The following is a 17,242-nucleotide window of genomic DNA, read 5'->3' on the forward strand; positions in this document are numbered from 1 at the left end:
GCCCCGCATCCGCTTGTTGGCAGCCCTGTTCTCCACCTCCGGAGTCTCCTTGTCAGCTGCACTTTCTGATAGAAATGGGAGTACAGGGAATATTTAGTTAAAACAGGGCAATAGAAAAGTGTATTGGTAACTAGAAGTTATTAGGTAGGAATATAGTAAGAAAAGGGAATAACAATTGGTTTCTTAAATACTACACAATTCATTTGACATTGCTGGGTAAGTCAACATGCAGATAGTTGAAAAGAAAACTTACTTCGAACAAAGTCTGGACGGATGATTTTGTCGGGGAAGTTAGCATATATCTCATGACCAGGCCCTTTTATGTGCAGTGCAATTTTAGTGCCAGCTTTCAGTACATAAAACTTTGCAATTTCTTTCCAAAAGCCAGTGCCATAATAGGAGTCACCACGTTCATCAAGTCTTACAGTAGCAATGCTTGTAAATCCATGATTTGTGTGCAGTATGACATTCGTGGAGCCTTGATTTATGTAAAGGGAAAATTTGTGCACTACATAATCTGTTGCATAGCAAGGGATGTTCTGCAGAAAATGGTAGGATTGTTAAAGAAAATATGGTAACATGCAAATATGGGCCCAAATTGAAAGAACTGTACATCAGTTGAAATCGAAGGACAAAAATCTATAATTAAACAGATAGGGTAAACATGATATCATGGAAATATGAGAGTAATCGAAAGAACAATACATCATTAATTTGCCTAATATAGAAAGAAGAGGAAAAAAATCCCCTTTGACGTATATGGTGCATGTGGCACCTTTTATCCAAATGTAGCAATATTTAGAATATGTTCAGGAAAGTAGGCCATGCCAACCGATTTAGGGTAAGATTGAACATACCGCGCGCGTTCTCAAGTTATCTGGTACGGAGAGATGGAATCTCTGGCGGCGGTCGCAAAGTCCTAAAGTGTCGGTGCACTGTACATTCTATGAATGAAAGAAAACCCTCAAATCAGCTCGAATAAAAATGAATTCACGGCGATTTCCGCCGAGTGATTAAAGGAGGTAGATGAACTGGGATAAGAGATGAGATAATATCTCGTTAAATTAGTTACCTTGTCGTTCATGAGAAAGAACCCTCAGTACGGCAGATTCCCCAACTGAGCGGAGCTGGGTCGACCGCGAGTAGCGTCAAGAAAGTCGATGGTGATAGGCGGCGACAAGCGGAAGTGGCGAAATGCGGTGGGCTTTGCCGGCAGCTTGGCGGCGGCGGCAGGCGTCGAGCTAAGTGTTTACCGCCGCGATAGGTGGTGCCATGGCATAGACGCAGAGGAGCTTGTGCAGGTGTGAATGGGGAACGTATCGGAGGGGCCGGGGGTGGCGGGCGCGGTGAGGGTTTTTGGGACGTGGGGATGGTGAGAGTTTTCTTTTTTCTTTTTCGAATTGGGTGGTGAGGGTTTTCTGTCCCACAAGAATTTTGGGGGCGACGGTTTGCTAGAGCGAACCGTGTATGATTGGCGGAGCAGGCAAATGAAAGTCATTGCACACGGTTCCAATTTTAAGAACCGTGTGTGATTGACGTACTACCTCTGTCCTGGTTTATTGGTCCTCCGTTGTAATTTTTACCAAAATTTGAAGAAATATTTAACATACTCAGACATCGAGAAATAAGAATGACAGGCATCCTCCCGGCTCCTCAGCCGTTTGAATCCCCGGCCGTTGGATCTGGTTGCTTGATCGGATATGGGCCGTCGGATCAAGCACTGGGACGACCTACGTCGTCGGATCAACCTGGAGGCACTGTTGCAATGAACAGTTTCACACCCCTCCCCCCACTGTAAAAATCTCGTGCCACCGCTGATATTACAGTGCCCCCGCTAGGGTATTTTCGTAATTTCACGTCTTAGGTCAACACGTGTCACATTCGTCGCCTCCTGCCCAATCGATCTCTCTCTCCCGCACATGTCTCCCTCGTCCGCCGCCGCCGCAAGCAATCCTTCCCCGCCCTCTCACCTCCTCTCCCACCTCCTTCCACTCCCTCCTCTCACCTCCTCCTTCCACTCCGACCTCCACTGAGCCGCTGCCATGGCGATTGAGCTGCCATTCGTCCCTCTCTCCCTCCTCGCGCCCGGAACACTAGCTCGTGGACATGCCGACCGTACGCGCCGCAGGCAGGGCAAAAACTGCAGCACCCCAACACATCGACAAGGGAGGTATGAATCTGATCTAGATCCCCTTTTTCTGTTGGTTTTCTACATCTCGATCTGCTGCTGGGAGAGGAGTGAGGGAGATCCCGTCGGGTTTCATGATTGAGTGCCTGATATGTCCGTTCTTGCAGATTGGCGAAGATTGGACGGGGATGGACGAGCTAGACATGGATGGCGTCAACGTGGCCAAGCCCGAGTTCGCGTGCCCTACTGTACGTGGAGCACACCTTCGAGCCCCATGCCTGGGCAGTATCCTAATTAACTTGCCGCTTCTTGGATTATTAATTAGAGAGACAAGATCAATGAAGTTTGTAGTATACTTTGATTTTTTTTTACTGCTTGAGAAAGAACTAGAGCTCTTTCTTATAGGGGCGTTCACGTGGACCGAACAGAGTCTTCTTTTTTGCATCTTGAAGTACACATATCGTTTGATTTGATAGAATATCATAGTCTAATTTGTTGAGATTCTGAGTCTATAATCTATAGACGGTTGGAATTACGATCAGTTAATCGCTCCCCTCATTTTTGTACATTATTCTCACATAGAAAATACTGTTTGTTCCTCTTTTTTTTCAAGTTCACACATTGTTGCAGACTTGCTGTTGCTGGTAGCTTCACTAGCCGAACAAAGTCGCTGACATATTCGAGTTCTAGGTCACCGACTCAATTTATAGTTATTTGATCGCTAATTTCTTGCTTTAGTTGTCTTTTTATGTGCTTAGTTGTCTTTTTATGTGCTTAGTTATCTTTTTGGCTGTTCCAGTGTGTTTGGGGTGTTGCATATGATGAAGTCATTCACTACTGGTTTCGATTTTGATGTTTTATCTCCTAGAATCTCAGAAGTGCATTTAGTTGGAAACATGCTGGTAGCATTGAGTTAGTTTGCTGCTTGGATATCATACCATACTAGCTCTAATGTTCATGTGTATGATTTTTCCAGGGTCTTATTCTGAATAATAGTGCAAGGTACTTTGAGTAAATGGTCTGCAAGTCAGTGCATCTGGAGTGCTAGGATGTGTGGGGACAAAAAGGTATGGCAACGAGCTCAGAATCTGTCATGGTTGCCTTGTTTGGATAATTCATATGTACTTGTTCCCTCTAATTTGTTGTTAAGTTCTGAATCATGGATCAGTTCGAACTAGCATCAGTACTCATTCATGTCTAGACCTTAGCTGTCATTTGTGGATTTCCTACAATAAAGTCATGTAGATAGGTGCTGGATGGTGTAAGTCTCACATCCTGTGGCATATTTGTTATGCTAGATCACATAATGGCGTCATCATTGAACTATTTGATTTGTCAGTTTCTTCTTTTGTTCTTACAGAACTACTTTTGAAAATTTGCAAAGATGCCATTGCATAGGCCCGTTGGCAGACAAATCAAAGGTTGGGAATACCACAGTATCATCCTATTTTCCTATTTGATCATTGTTATTGCACCTATTACAATGCAGATGTTTTACATTGTATTGCATATATTAGAAGGTGTAGTCTATACCTTTTTGCTTGAGTATTCTAAACATGCATGTAATCTCTGAAGTTTACCTTGTTAGGTTGATCTCTTTCCGTGTGGGCCCAACGGCCCACCGGGCCCCTGATCCGCGCCCTGATCGGGGGCGCCCAACCACAATATGGTTGACGGGCCCCTGTCACGCAGCGCTACATAAAGAGGTGGGGGCCGGCGGCACGCGGTACGAGGTTCACCGCGTTGCCAGTCTCCCCACCGAAAACCCCGACCCGATCTAGGTCTAGCGCTGACAGTGACGGGAAGCTCCGCCGCCGCCACTGCCTACACATCGCCGCTACCTCCACCTTGCCCACTCTCCGCCATCGCCGTGCGCCCCAGCACCACGATGGCCTCCAGCTCGAGTTCATCCTCTGCTGCACAAGGTAGGTTTACCGGATCTAATCTAGCCTAGTGATCCAGAGGATCTATCAATGGTATCAGGCCATCTTGGCTAGATGATTTTCGGTAAAAAGATAAAACAGAGAAAGAAAAGAACTCCCTCTCCCCCAAAGAACCCTAGAAGGGCAAAGAAAGCTCAAAGAAAAGTTGTGCCGCCGTCATGGCCGCACCTGTTCCTCTCGATCCGGACGCGCATCGGCAAGCCGAGGCGTCGGACGAAGAACTCACCCCACAGGGGCAAAGAACACCACCACCGACCCATTCGACGGCGGCGCGCTCACCACAAGGGGAACGCGCGACCGGCGAAGGGGTCGGCAGGGGCGCAGCCGCTCCGTCCATCTAGGTCGCCGTGGTGCGGCAGCTCACCTCTCTCTCTCTAATCAGAAGGAGGTGGTGGATGTGTGAAAAAGAGAAAGAGAAAGAGAAAAGAAGGGGAACAGGGTGCTCGCGCGGCGCGGTGGCGCGCTGTCGCCGGCGGCGGCCGGCGGAGCCCCGACCCCGCTGCATCACAGAGGCCGGCTCGCAAGCCCGACTCTCCCTCTCTCTATCGCACGAAGAAAAGGGTGCAAAGGGAAAGGAAGGGGAAGAAAGGGGAGGCACGCCTGGCGCGGTGACTTTCGTCACCGTCGTCGGCGGCCGGAGAGAGCAGGCCGTGGGCTGCGAGAGGAGCCGCCACCGGCGAAAGAGACGAGAAGAGGCGCGCGGCGCGCGAGAGGAGAAACGCAATGCGCCTAGGGTTCGGGCGGTGAGGCCGGTCGGATCGTTTTGATCCAGCGCAAACGACGCTCCACCGTCGGATCGCGACGGACGGCGGCGATCTAAACCCTAAAGCGGCTGCGGGCCACTGGGCCGAAAGGGAGGCGCGAGCTGGGCCGAGGCCGCCAGCTGCGGGCGCTGCCGCGCGCTGGGCCAAGGCCAGCAGCCGCGCGAGCTGGGCCGAGGCCGGCTGTTTTCCTTATTTCGTTTTTTAATAGTTCTAGTCCATTTTCTGGGCAGATTTTAAATAGTTTTCCTATGCAATTTTTTCCAACGAAAATTTTGTCTAGAAAATAGAAAAGTGACAGAAAAAGTTTCTGAAAATGCAAATGGAAAATTTCAGAAAATATATGTTCATGAATTTTATAAAGAAAATTAAAAAAGTTCATGATTTCTTATTTGGTCAAAGAAAAGTTTCTGTAAAGCTTAAAAAGTTCGTGAATTTTTATTCATGTTTTTCCGCTGTGTAAATAATTAATGTTCTTTTACAAAGAAAATAAAAGTTTCCATAGTATTAAGTTTTCTAAGAGCATGTTAAAGTGATTATTAAAATGAATATGATTATGTTATTTTTATGACCAACGTTGTTAATAACATGATCATGTTTTATTTAAAGGTGCATTTATTTCTAATTTTTTCCCAACGGTAATATAGATTTAATTGCATAGACAGTTATATGTTTAATTTGACCAACGTTAGATTAATACATATGATTGTTATATTGATGTCATTTAAATTGTAATTTCAGGAGGCTTTCATTTGATGAGTTGCCTAAAAGAAGTTCCAACACTCAGAGGTGACAACCACACTGAGTGGAGGAAGAAAGTTGAACTGGCGTTTGTTTGTGCTGATCTTGACTGGGTTGTGGAGAAACCACAGCCGGTCAGACCCACAGAGCCAGTAAGAGAGGCTACTGACGATGATGCTGCATGGGCTAAAAAGAGAGGGGACTATGCTCCTTTGGAGCAGTCCTACCTCATAGATAATCAAAAGTGGGTCAATGCAAATAAAAAAATGCATGGCCTTTATAAAGAACACCATTGAGAGCGCCATTGTGGGCTCCATTGCAGAGTGCACTTCCGCAGGGGAGTTGCTCTCAAAGATAAAGAGCCAGTTCACTGGCTCTTCAAAGATATATGCCACCCAGGTGTTAGAGCAACTGGTGACAGAAAAATACACAGGTGGCAGTCATGGCATAAGAGAGCACATCCTCAGGATGAGCAATATGGCTGCAAAGCTCAAACCAATGGATGCGGATCTGGAGATCAAACCAGCGCTCCTGGTCCACCTTGTCATGGCTTCATTGCCGAAGGAGTTTGAAGCTTTTGTAGTGAACTATAATATGTCACCTGAAACATGGGACGTAGAAAAGACAATAGCAATGTGTGTTCAAGAAGAGGAGAGACTAAAAGCCTCACATGGTGGTACACTCAACTATGTGCATGGTCACAAAAGAAAGAATTACAATCTAAACAACAAAAGTTCTCCTTCAAAGCCACAAGGAAAAGTTTCCTATCAGCATCAGCGTCAGCAACAACTTTTCTCAGTGGACAAAGACACTTGTCTTCACTGTAAGAAGACCGGGCATTACAAGAAAGACTATCCCGTTTGGCTAAAGTCGATCATGGCAAAAAGAGGTAACAATATAGTTTCATTTGTCAATGAATCCCTGTATGCACAGTTTTCAAAATCCACTTGGTGGATTGACTCAGGAGCAACTGTTCATGTTGCCAATTCTTTACAGGGATTCCATTCGACGCGGACTACGCTAAGAAGCGAAAGACGCATTGAAGTGGCGAACGGAGTTGAAGCAGAAGTTGAAGCTGTCGGTGATATCTCCTTGGAGTTAGCTGATGGATTCAATCTTCTACTTAGAGATGTTTTATTCGTTCCATCATGTAATAGAAACTTAATAAGTGTTTCTTGCTTGGACAAAGATAATTATGAGTGTTATTTTGGACATGGCAAGTGTGCCATTTGGTTAAATAATGCTTATGTGGGTGATGCTTTACTACATGATGAGCTTTATTTGTTATCACTTCGTGAAAAAGTCTATTCCGTTTGCAATGTGAAAGAACATGTTTCTGCGTCGAATAAAGTACAAAAGAAAAGAAAAAGAACATTTGACTCATCGAAACTATGGCACTGTCGCTTGGGCCATATTTCGAAGGGGAGAATAGAAAGATTAGTCAAAAGTGAAATTCTTCCTCCGTTAGAATTTTCAGACATAGAACAATGCATAGATTGCATTAAAGGAAAGTACGTAAAACAAATCAAAAAAGGTGCAATCCATAGCACAGGCACACTAGAAATCATTCACACTGATATTTGTGGACCATTTTCGATGAAAAGTGTGGATGGATATGACTCATTCATCACATTCACAGATGATTACTCTCGCTATGGTTATATTTATCCAATCAAAGAAAGATCGGAAGCGTTGGATAAATTTAAAATATTCAAAGCTGAAGTTGAAAATCAGCACGATAAAAGAATAAAGATAGTAAGGTCCGACCGTGGGGGAGAGTACTACGGTCGACACACTCCATATGGCCAAGTCCCTGGACCTTTTGCGAAGTTCTTGCAGGAGACTGGCATAGTAGCCCAGTATTCAATGCCGGGCGAGCCTCAGCAAAATGGAGTAGCTGAAAGGCGCAACCGTACCCTTATGGATATGGTGCGCAGCATGATGAGTTATTCCAACTTGCCATTGGGATTATGGATGGAGGCGCTTAAAACCGCCATTCACATTCTCAATAGAGTACCAAGCAAGTCGGTGCCCAAAACACCGTACGAGCTATGGACAGGAAGGATGCCCTCCCTACAACACTTCAGGGTGTGGGGTGCCCTGCTGAGGCCAAAATGTTTAATCCAAACATTGCAAAGTTAGATCCCAAAACAGTAAGTTGCCACTTCATTGGCTATCCAGACAGATCAAAAGGTTTTCGTTTCTACTGCCCTGACAGATATACAAAGTTTGTAGAAACGAGACATGCAGTCTTCTTAGAGGACGAAATGATGAGGGGGAGCTTGGTAGCTCGGAAAATTGATCTTGAGGAGAAGAGGGTGCATGCACCTAATCCGATGATTCAGGAGTCATTTTTCTCACTACCAGTTGCAACTCCACCCATGATAGCTATGGGGAAAGATCCGGAACCTGTCCGTCAGGAGCCGACTGAACCCGTTGTTGAGCATGAAAGGGAGGTGCAACAGCAAAATTTAGAAGAAGTGCCAGAAGTTGAGGCACAAAATGTGCCAGAAACTGACGCCCTTAGAAGGTCTACAAGACCAAGAAAGTCAGCTATTTCTACTGACTTTAAAGTTTATAACACATAAATGGTTCATATGGAAAAAGATCCCACCTCATATGAAGAAGCCATGAGAAGCCCTCATTCATCGAAGTGGATGAAGGCAATGGAAGACGAGATGAAATCGATGAGTTCCAAAGATGTTTGGGACTTAGAGGAAATTCCTAAAGGAGCCAAAACAGTAGGCTGTAAATGGGTCTATAAAATTAAGTATGACTCTAAAGGGAATATAGAAAAGTATAAAGCACGACTCGTGGCAAAAGGATTTACACAAAGAGAAGGGATAGATTACAATGAGACATTTTCTCCAGTCTCATGTAAGGATTCCTTCAGAATCATAATGGCATTAGTTGCTCATTTTGATTTAGAGTTACATCAAATGGATGTTAAGATGACATTTCTGAATGGTGATTTAAAAGAAAAGGTCTACATGAAACAACCCAAGGGTTTTATCATGGAAGGCAAGGAAAATATGGGATGCCGCCTGAAGAAATCCATTTATGGATTAAGACAAGCCTCTCGGCAGTGGTATCTAAAGTTTAATCAAACGATTAAAAGTTTTGGATTTAAAGAAAATATTGAGGATAATTGCATTTATGCAATGTTTAAAAATGGGAAATATATTTTCCTAATCTTGTATGTGGATGATATCCAGCTTGCTAGTAGTGATGTTAGTCTACTACAAGAAACAAAGAAATACTTATCCTCAAATTTTGACATAACAGATCTTGGTGAAGCATCATATGTTTTGGGCATAGAAATTCACCGAGATAGGAACAATGGAGTCTTAGGACTATCTCAGCAAGCATATTTAGAAAAGGTTCTTAAAAAGTATAATATGCATGCGAGTAAAGCCACACCTGCTCCAATAGTTAAGGGCGATAGTTTTGGGAAATTTCAATGTCCCAAGAACCAGTATGAGATCGATCAAATGAAAGCAGTACCATATACTTCGGCAGTTGGCAGCTTACAGTATGCACAAGTGTGCACTCGCCCTGACTTAGCTTTTATCACCGGGGTACTCGGTAGATATCAAGAGAATCCAGGCCTAGAACACTGGAAGATGGTAAAGAAAGCATTGCGTTATGCGCAAGGCACGAAAGACTACATGCTAATATACAGGAGAAGTGATTCCCTAGAGATAAAAGGGTATTCAGACGCAGATTTTGCGGGGGACAGAGATGATAGAAAATCCACGTCAGGATACATATTCACCCTCGCTGGGGGAGCTATTTCGTGGAAAAGCTCCAAACAGTCGATAGTTGCATCATCCACGATGTATGCAGAATTCATAGCATGCTTCGAAGCCACGGGGCAGGCGATATGGCTAAAGAAATTTGTACCCGACTTGAAAGTGGTAGATTGTATTCACAAACCACTAAAGATGTACTGCGACAACCAACCCGCAGTATTTTACGCTCACAACAACAAGTCGAGTAATGCTGCCAAAACAATAGAGATAAGGTATTATGTTGTGAAAGATAAAATCCAGGATCAAACTATAAGTCTCGAGCATATAAGGACAAAGGATATGCTTGCGGATCCGCTAACGAAAGGCTTACCACCCAATGTGTTCAAGGAACACTTAGCCGGCATGGGTTTAAGGGAAAGCCTTATGATTCCTGGATAGGCCCAAAAGGAACAGAATTTGTTTCTGAACATAAAGTATGTTGTAGCTGTATGATTCTAACGGCAATTAAGCCGTGACGATGAAACATGCTCTATGTACCAATATGTGATGAAACAGATAAACTAGAAAGTGTAAAGTTAAAAGTAAAGTTGAGATCAAGGGGGAGAATGTTAGGTTGATCTCTTTCCGTGTGGGCCCAACGGCCCACCGGGCCCCTGATCCGCGCCCTGATCGGGGGCGCCCAACCGCAATATGGTTGACGGGCACCTGTCACGCAGCGCTACATAAAGAGGTGGGGGCCGGCGGCACGCGGTACGAGGTTCACCGCGTTGCCAGTCTCCCCACCGAAAACCCCGACCCGATCTAGGTCTAGCGCTGACAGTGACGGGAAGCTCCGCCGCCGCCACTGCCTACACATCGCCGCCACCTCCACCTTGCCCACTCTCCGCCATCGCCGTGCGCCCCAGCACCACGATGGCCTCCAGCTCGAGTTCATCCTCTGCTGCACAAGGTAGGTTTACCGGATCTAATCTAGCCTAGTGATCCAGAGGATCTATCATACCTATGTATTGCCCTCCAATAATTTTTTAACTCAATGGAAGTGTTTGTTCTCGGTGATGCCTACCCTTGGTGGGATATTATTCTCATGTAAACATATAATATTTGTTGTTATGCACACCTTCATAGGAAGGCTCTCATATCCCCATTTGTGGTTTCAGCTTTACCAGGCGTTGTCAGCAATGATTGATGAGATAATTGGTTTAGCTGCTTTCGGAAGAGGCGACGGGAATCATAAAAACCATGATGGCTATGTAGATTCAACATATAGAAAGATGGAAGAGGTCCCCACTCTCTATCTCTCTCTCCCTTCCACTTTCTTTTGATTTAACCCCCAGTCTTATTTATCTATGCCTACATGGTGTGTGGCTGCAAGGAAATATTACTCTCCGCAATATTAGTGCTCCATTGCCTACTCAACAGTGTGTTTTTTTTCTTCTGAAATTTAGCTGCAGTCTTGGATCACTTACCTGTACAGTACGTTACATCTCACGGTTATCTGACTTGCTTATGCAATATATCTCATCATTCACATATATGTTTAATTTGTGGAGAAATATATTTGTTGCTATGTCGTTTGAGATTTACATCCTCTGTTCCATATGAGTCAAAGGATATTTTTAGAGGTTTCTGTGTTACTCATATAGGTTTGGTAGTTATATTTTGGTTAGAACCTTGCTGCTCCTAACCACTGGTTATGTGTTTTTGGGACAAGGTGCTTTGTACATTATGATTGGTTATGTATGTGTCATGGATTAAATGTATTTATGCTTCTGCACAATTTTCAGTCTATAATTCGTTTTCCTGCCAACAAGCATCACAAGTAATATCGAGAGCGAGCAGTTGCAGATGAGAGGGGAGACGAGCGTGGGTGGAGGTCAGGCTTTGGCAAGGGAGACGTGGGTCCGCGGCGGAGTGTGAAAGGTGACGTCGACTGGCCGTTGCCGCACCACAGGCTCCTGTTTGGCAGCGGCTCAATGCACGGTCGTCGAAGAATATCGCTATGATGTGTATGGTTTCTCTATTTTCCTCCTGTTGCTATGTTCTCAATTTTACAAACTGTTAAGTTGCTGCTTGATTTTGTTTCTGTCAGATTTTTCTGTGGGTTTCTCCATTTGAATGCTTCTCCTCAACGACCATGTCAATCTGGCTTGCGTTTGCAACTGTGATTTTGGTTGAGGTGTGCAAGATCATCCCTCTATAGATTCTAATTTTGTCTGTAGGTTTATGTAGATTTGATTTGTTGGTGGCTAAGGTAGTGGTGATGGCACAGGCTGACCGATTCAGCCTTTTGCTTCGAATATTTGTACTTCTCCATTTCTTAATTGTTGAGCCAAAAAGAATAACATTAGGTGATATATGTTTCTCTGACTGCAGTTTACTAAATGTACTGTTCAAAGTTCCTAATTTTCTGCTATCATGTATAACTTTATTCATATAGACAGGCAATGGCTTCATCTCAGAAAATTGTGTGGTGTATATATATATATATATACTAAAGGTGTAAGGGTCATGGCCGATGGATATAGGGACCGCTACAATGCACATGTATTACGTTTTAGATAGAGTTTTAATATATTTTTATTTTCTTCAGATTTTGCATGAATGTTGGACGTATTCAACTCCATTTTCTACAAATTAAAACTTTGCCTGCACCCTTTATTGAGAAACCAGATTCCGTAGTTGGTTAGAAAAATCATATGATCACTAATTCATTTTCAGATTCTATGCTTGCTGCACGTCTACAGAAAGATGGATCAAGCATCTGGATCCGACGGCCGAAATGGTCTAAAGTAGGTATTCATAGTTTTAGCTAGACATGCCAATATGCATCTTCATTTATACAGCAGACCATGCATTTCATAATATTTGAAAACAACATCTCTCATAGTTTGTGTACCTTTTAAGGCTAAAATAGCAGAGTTTGGTTTCAGGTTCCTCTCACAAGTTATCAGGTCTCTCCCTCTCTCCAGTTAGCTAATGGTGGTCATGTGTATGTTTTGGTAGACGAGATGTAGATTCCAAGAGCCTATCATAGTTTGTTTGCCTTTTTAGGCTATAGAATGGCGGAGTTTGGTTTGGCTAGATTGGATTGAGATATAATTGTTTGGTAAAACTGTTGTCTAAAAATAGTGCTTATTTCTTTTACGAAAGAAAATGTCGTGCCACATGCTCATCCTGCACTGTACTGTACTGTGTGTGTGCCTGACTGTTTATTGAATACTTTTTGCAAGTGAAAAAACGCTTCAAATGCTGAGAACCACCATTGCTGGTCTTAGAAAGGGAGGGGTTTTCATGATTATTTTGGGTGTTAAAATTTCACTGAAAAAATATGTTTAGTACCATTCTTAGCTAGGTTTTGTGCATGGAATAAACTTGTTTCAGGATATTTTACCTGGAAGAACTGACTGACAACATATGAAGAGGTAGCAGTAAAACAAACACTCTATACATGCGTGTTAAACTAATCATTGATACTGCAACTGAAGCTAACTCTTATGAAGATCGAGAATTACTAGACTGCTGTCTGCGTGCATGTGAAGATCTTTTGGAGATAATTACTTACATACCAATATCATGAGTCCGCTGTTTATTAATGTTCACCAAAAATGATGATAAATTTGGTAATTAATTGGTGTCTATTAAGTGTAAACTTTATCAAAAAAAAATTGTGTTCCGAGCCAATGAGTGTTTTGTTTTCTTTGTTTTCCAGAGCACTCAGTAAATAAAACAGAGCACAGAGCATAGAGCAGTAGCCTTTGGAGCAGGTTACAGTTTGTACTTGGTATTAAAGGATTTGGAGCAGGCTACATCTGTGATGACACAGATTGGTTATGCAGGATCTCTTGGTAATGAAACTCTTCCCTTGGCTGTACATAATCTTGTATGTTCCATTCTTGTTCCTTTTGAGTGGATTGCTATATGGAATACAATGTATTTCTAATGAATTTATATGTTGCTTGCTACCTTTTTTAATTAGATAGATCCAATAACTATACCAATGATTTTTTTTTTTGTGACTGATATATGATTCAGTGATATAAATGCTAGGTATTTTGTATCCGATATGCAAGGTTACCTGAATCTCCTCGCATGCTTTTTTGCCGTTGTTGCTTTGTATGGAAAATAGCCTACATAGTCAATTTTGGTTTAGTCCTGTATGTGGTTTGCTTACTCAATATTGACCTCAGTGTCACTATGCCTGCTTCTGAAACTCTTTAGTACTGAAATATATGCTCTGTTACTCTCAATATGCTTTTGTACTGAACTTTATGCCATGCTGCAGGCTAAACCTTCTGCTTTATCATGAGGACAACAATAGTGGTTACTTCTCATCTGAGCTTGAGCTGTGGCGAATGCGACCGATGTTTAGACCGCATACGAAGATGTAGTTCTTTTGATTTATCGACTAATATTATCGTATATAGACGTGATCCTATACAAAGGCGAAGTGTGGTAGCAGACTATCCTACCTTATTGTAAATTATGTGTAATCACCGCTATTAGGCAGTCCTTCGGATGGATTTACCACTCCATGGTTGTAAATTATGAATAAATTATGCTGTAGTTTTATTATTGGTTCTCTAATCTTTTGCGTGTGTTATCCTGTGTTAATGCATATACAAATTACCTGGTTGACCAAAACGTCGGGACCGGCACCCTTGCGCCAAGGCGCGAACCCGATCTAAAAGATAATAAGTGTACACGTATATAAACATAGTTCAATCATAAGTACATAGTTCAACCGTCATTAAGCATACTCAAGCGTACATAGTTCGATCCACCCCACATCTTATCTCATATGCGTCCGACACGATCCTGAAGCTTCTCCAGGTATTCGGCGTACGCGCCGTGTGCCACCCTGCGAGAATACTTTTGCTTGAAGGAGCCAACGGCCCGTCCCTGGTTGCAAAATGGGCATCCATAGCCGCTGTTCCAGGTCCTAATACGCCTGTTATGCATTCCCGCATAAAGCCCCCTGAGGATTTGCCTCTTGTACCTCCTCTGGCCATCTTCATCCTTGTTGTCCACATTGTCAGACAGCACCTATACAAATAGTAAAACAAATTTGGCATCAAATCAATGATTACATGCCGTGAAGTAGGATTAGAAATTTATGGTTATTTATTTATACATATCCAAATATTATGGTTCGATTTTTAAGTACACTCGTCTATGTACAGACCAATCTGGAAGAAAATAATGACACAAACATATGTAGGTCATTCAAAATCAATTGTCAAGCCCTGGCTAGGAATTATTAGCACGAATGCTAATCCTAGTCGGATTACTAGCAGAAATCATTTGCACAGATGAAACAACTAATCACTTATCACTTATACCATTCAAACAATCAATACACTACACGGATCTAACGAAACTTACTCAAATTTCATGGATTGGGAGAACATGACCATAGGATTTCTATTTCAAAAAGGGGAGGCAGGAGTAACCAGAGAAACCCTATGATCTATTTGACACATAAATGGGTATAGATGACTAACCAGCTGTCCGTCGTCGCCGGAGTCGTCGTCGGAGTCGTCGCCGGAGTGGTCGTCGGAGTCGTCGCCGGAGTGGTCGTCGGAGTTGGTGTGGAACTCCGCCTTTGGCTGTGGAAGCTCGACGCCGTCGACGACGTCAGGGTGCAGCGATAACTCGCCGGCAGTGACGGCAACCTCTGTCTCCATCTCCATGCCGTGCTCCGGTGCTTTAGCAGCCCCGGCGTCGCCACTCCCTCCGATGGGACGCTTCGGTGGCATCCTCATACACTGACGGCTTTGAGGACCGAGAGCGGCGTCGAGGATGCAAGCGGAGAGAGAGAATTGTGTGTGAGTAGCGAGGATGGGGGGTGCGGCCGCTCGGGCGCACCATTAATATGGAGTAGTGAGAGTTGTGGGAGAGAGGCGGGCGGCGGTCAAACCGATGGCTCGCCTCCCGGTGAGCCTGCGCACCGGACTGCTGGCATGCCTACCAAAATTTCACACAGCTACTCGCACGCATCCCGATGACACTGCGTAGCGAGCACGCCTCTGTCAATTCACACACCTGCACGCACGCCTCCCGGTCTGCCTGTGCGGCGGACTGCTCGCATGCGTCCCGTCAACTCACGCCTGCTCGCACGCCACACGGGTCGCGCGGCGGCACGTATATTGTTTTTCATTTGGATGATTAATGCTGTCGCTTTATTGCTTAACCGAAGCATGGCACATATCCATTGTTGGTCTAACGCTAACGGTTCGAATAAATAATCCGTCTGGGATATTGGTTCCCAATTATTAATAATCTCCCGTCTGTAATTAGATAAAGATTACATCAAAACTGGTCTCAAATTTGACAAAAAAAGTACAATGCCACTTTGTATTGGTGTCCATATGACAACACGATAAGTTTCATGAACTTCAAATAAGTTTTGGATGTACTAGAATTTAAAAATCAAGATTCTCAATGTTTGAAATTTGTTGCGGGGGAGTAAACATGCACCCAGTGAGACACATGTGTTTTTGCAATCCATTTAGGTGCACTGTCATGTGTGCATGTAGCTCAAATTTGATTTTTGCACATTATACCTGTAGAAAATCAATCAATCAATGTACTAAAACGTCTTAATGATCTCTGTGATTTTTTAAAATTAAAACGTCCCTCCTTTGATAACATGTATGTTCACCACGGAATAATTAATTTAACATGCATCGTAGTTGCGGTGGATTCGCGGTGTGTGTGTGGGTGTGTGCGTCTGGGGGTGGCGGGTGGCTCGCAGTACACTACGAGTTGTGAGCCACCGTGTGGATTGGCCGTTTTGTTAGGCAGGCCGGTGCCACATCAGAGTCGTGAAATCATTATTTAAAACATTACACAACACTTTCATACATAAATGTTTTGGCCACATGCAGTCGATGGTTGTCCTATGTACACGACACTCGATACTCGCGTGTGACGCTTTCTGTGGGCCTGCGAGGTCGTCGTCCATCACTTCGACGAACAGCCGTCGGTGAGGTTAATTTGACCAGCAAGGTAGAATCTTTTTTGTTTGTGTTATGGTGGTATATAGTACGCGTCGAAGAGGTGGGAGGTGACTAGCATATATACTATACATACGCGTCCGTGAACAAGTACACCTCACTCAGTGTCGGGACTTTTTGGTTACCGAGACATGTGCGACATCAAAATTGTGAAATTGGTTATTCAAACATCACACAACACCTTTTTGGGCCACATGCATATCCTAGCTAGGACACTCACGTGCGACGCTTCCATCTGTGGGCCCACAAGGCCATCGTCGATTCATGCATGCATCACCTTGACCTACATCAGGAGAGGTTAATTAATTTCACCATCGATGAGGATTCTTTTGAGTTGTACATATATTACGGCAGGAGCATATAATATGCGGTGAAGAGGGGGGGAAGGGGACCATCATATGTAGTACGCTTGATATGAACCTCACTCTGTGTGGGTACATAGTTTACGGTTTTTGAGGCATGTGGCACATCAAAGTTATGCATTTTGGGTATTCAACACACACACACACACACACACATATATATAGTGATGCTATTCATCACCCAGGGTGCAGAATAAGTTATTCTTCACCTGAGGTAATCTTACGATCACTTCATAATTAAATTACATTTGGAATTCAAATAGTTACATTCCCTTTGATTCACTACGTAAAATTTGGTATAAGAAACTAAAAATATAGGTCATAAGACAAGAACATTTGGAGTTTATGTATATTTTACACTATGTTTTTACGTTTGTAATTTTACATAACGTAAAATATTTTTTACGGTGATTATATTTTTTTTACGATATCGATGCTTTCCATCCGTGGGCCCGCTTGGTCCATCACTACTTTTTGCCTGACAATAAGAGAGGTTAATTTGACTTAGGAGGGGATTATTATTTTTGCTCTGGGATGAC

At 43.5% G+C, this 17,242-nt stretch overlaps 1 long non-coding RNA gene across 1 annotated transcript; it reads left to right on the forward strand.

The window, feature by feature from the left end:
- The first annotated feature begins 1,872 nt into the window (after window positions 1-1,872).
- On the forward strand, window positions 1,873-6,839 carry LOC109780529 (uncharacterized). The gene is made up of 6 exons (XR_006669729.2): window positions 1,873-2,170; window positions 2,296-2,376; window positions 3,105-3,195; window positions 3,489-3,549; window positions 5,574-6,462; window positions 6,570-6,839. It is a non-coding gene; the product is annotated as an uncharacterized lncRNA (long non-coding RNA).
- The last annotated feature ends 10,403 nt before the right edge of the window (window positions 6,840-17,242 follow it).

Source organism: Aegilops tauschii, chromosome 2 (genome assembly GCF_002575655.3).
Source record: "Aegilops tauschii subsp. strangulata cultivar AL8/78 chromosome 2, Aet v6.0, whole genome shotgun sequence".
Classification (NCBI taxonomy): Eukaryota; Viridiplantae; Streptophyta; class Magnoliopsida; order Poales; family Poaceae; genus Aegilops; species Aegilops tauschii.